Genomic DNA, 3,535 nt, shown 5'->3' on the forward strand with positions numbered 1-3,535 from the left:
ATCCATATTGATGGTTGAGCTTTATGAAAAATCTTGTATTTGCCTGCTAAGAATATTAGACACACGTCAAATTTCATTGTTGTAGGACATAGAGAACAAAATACAGTTCTTCTAGATAAAACCTCATTTCAATCTCTACAGAAATTTCAAATTTTTAGGTTATCGGAAAGTTGGAGATTTAGTGATGAGCGAGTGAATATGTGAGGACTTTGCCTTTTACATATAGAGATTTAAAAGTGTAACATTTGCCATTTGTATCACATTTAGAGATGATGTCAAACCATTCTTTCAGGAGACACAAGATAAGTATACTATAAGTGAAAGATTAGTATGCTACATACCAGTTATGTAAATTTACATCATATAAATAGTTATCAGATGAACAGGCATCATCTTTTCCATTGATTTAAAAATCATTAACCTATAAACGGCATGCAATACCACAGTATCCATCATGGTACGATTATGTTAGCAAAACTGTACTAAAATATACCTTTACTCCTATAAAAACATCAGTCATTAAGACAGAATCTTTGCTGGTATAAAATTGCGAGCCAAAATGTGCCATATCTTATATTTTTCATCATACCGACACAAATCACATTTATAAAAGAGCTCTAAATCAATTTTATAAACATCAAAACAGATAGGAGATGATAACGATGTAACAAAAACTCCGATAAACAGTTTACCGTCTTATATATTACATTCTCATATAAGTATGCAAAAGTGTTTCACCATATCAAATGAAAACCATCATTAGTTGTTTGGAGACTTGTCCTTAACCCAAAGTGCAGGTTTCGAAAACAGAATATTCTAATTACGCTAAACAGTTAATTCCCGAAATGTATATTATTTTTCCATCTATATTATGCCGTATTGCCAACAAAGATCACTCTTTATCCATAAAAATGCAGCATGCCACTTAAAGGAGTACCTACTACCACATTCAGAAAATAAATGCGGAAAAAATATAAAAAATTTGCAATGACCAGAATCCATTGCAAATGGCGCAGTGTAGTTGTTTGAATCCAACATGCAATCCATCCAATGCAATCCAATGCAAGTTGTTTGAAATTGTTTGAATCCATTGCCAATGGCGCAGTGTAGTGGGTACGGCGGTTATCGCAAGATAACCAGATCAAGCAACGCCGAGCGTGGCTGCTGCTTGGACAGGTGACCGCTGAGCGATCCTGTCCTTGCAAGCGGCCCGCCTGCCCGGCCATTGGTGGTGGTTCGGAAGTCACCTTTAAGCCGTTGGTCCCCAGGTTAAGTGTTAGAGAGGGCTTCTTAGCCCTAACTTCGCCTGGTAAAATAAGACATTCTTTACTTTACTTTTTTTTTTAATCATGTCAACTTGTATTTTTCCAAAATTAGCCTAATTTTGAAAGTGCAGAATCTGTTATTGTATTTACTAATGGTGAAAATAAATATTCTTTTAACCCTTCATGTACAAAAAGAAAATGATCATTTTGAATTTCTTTACAGTAGCCTAGATACTGTTTTAGTCATTTATTTTGACATGCCAGAATATAAATGGTTTTTATTGTGTTTGCATAAATTTATCAACAATATTGATGGTTAATTTTTGGAAGAAAACCTAACTAACTTAACTTTGTCTCTATTACTCGCACTTATTTTGAAAGTTCAAGTTCCATTACTCTGATTTTTTAAAATATCTGATTATCTAAACTCTAAGAAATTTAATTTTTAACATTATCTTCTTCTTTTTCTTAATAAAATGGTCACATTTCTGAACTTCCCTTGCTTCTTTTTTATTTTAATTTAAAGCTTGTTAAATTCTTCGTGCTATCGAATCATTTGACAGTGGGGTATTTTTTATCTATAAAGCTTCTTGGGGACTTATCACCCGTGAAACGATATCAATAGCAGCAGGAAGTATCAATTCTTCTGCTATTGTATGACGTATTGTTCTCTAACTGAAAAATGTTTAATGAAGAGCATTTAGGTTAGTATTACTTTTAATCATTTTAGTGATATTTCCTATTTGATTTTTCAGAGCCTGACATTTTAGTTTAGAAAAGCTTACCAGTTTATCCTTGAGTCAATAATATTTGGTTTCCGTTTAATTTTCACTTAATATTTTTGATGATTTAATTGATTCAGCGAACATCACACATGGCACACAGTGGCTTACTTCCAAACACTTTAAATAACATTTATTTTAATTCCATCAGCCTCGTTATCACGGAAGCACTCTTTTTACAATTGCATCCATTACAACATTGAAATAAGTAAGAACAGCAGATTGGGCAGAGAGCAGAAAGGCTGATCACGCTTGTCCGCAGACTTTATAAAGCGATCAAAAATACTGTATTTTGATTTAGTTTTTACTTTATGTTACTGTTTGTCTTCCTGTCATACTTTTATTAATGGAAGAATAAATTTACTGTTTATCAAATATTTGATCAGGAATACCATACAATAAAACCACAGCATTTTACAGGTAACATGTCCTATTTACTTAGTGGTGTTCAATGCCTCGCCCCCAATTGAAATTTACGTTTGCCGTCAAAATTTTGAACACAAAATGCGGTTCATAGGTTCAAAAAGGATGAGAACCCCTGCACTAGTTAGTCATTATGTACAGGAGCGAATTGACTGTTACGCACCAGACAGTGGTAATGTGTTGACTACGCATGAACCTTGTTATTGCTCAGCAATGTTAATGAAGGATTTCTACCTTAATTTTTGTGTTTTTTATTTTCTAATGGCTACCTGATCATTATACTAAAACTTGTCTGACTTCTTGTGACACTAAAAGAACATATGTAGCAGGCTACATCGTCATTGTACTTGTTGCCATTAGTCAAATACCAAACAAGTGTTTTTACTTTGAATGATTTTGAGCAATAATGTTGAACTGAATTTAGTTTTTTAAATTTGTGTTATAGTGAAGCTATAATTTTATATGTAAAAGAAATGTATTTGCTTTAGATTATATAAAATAATTAAACTTTATTTCAACTATGTTTGAGCAGTAGTAATTATGATTACTTTAGCCAATCTGAAATGGTAGGCCTAATACTGCAGGTAGGCACTGATGCCATTAAAACTACATTAACTAATTTAAAAAATCATAATTTGTTTGATACCTACTGAAATAGTAAGGTTTCCAATATATTCATAATGCCAAATTTAGAACGTTCAAAAATCTTTTCAAGTGCATTTTTTGCAACGTTGTGTTTGTCCTGACTTTTCATGTAGCAATACACTATTTGACTTCCACCTTTAATTCTAGTTCCTATTTCCTATACTACAAACTGTACACTTCAGATTTAAAGCAGTAAGGGGCTGCAGTATAATAAGCGGCCACCAACACAATTAAATCATGATTATGGAATGATATTGAATTATCGATATTCATGACCCTCTAATACTGAAAACAGTAAACAAGATGTCGTACCAAATAAAGTAATAGATATTTGAGAGGCTGAATTTAGTTCATTTTGGGAAAATTTCCAAATGGAATCTACCACCTATTCTTTCCATTTTGGAAACTTTATTTATTAGT

This window comes from Homalodisca vitripennis, unplaced genomic scaffold (genome assembly GCF_021130785.1).
Source record: "Homalodisca vitripennis isolate AUS2020 unplaced genomic scaffold, UT_GWSS_2.1 ScUCBcl_3113;HRSCAF=8424, whole genome shotgun sequence".
In the NCBI taxonomy this organism is placed as follows: domain Eukaryota; kingdom Metazoa; phylum Arthropoda; class Insecta; order Hemiptera; family Cicadellidae; genus Homalodisca; species Homalodisca vitripennis.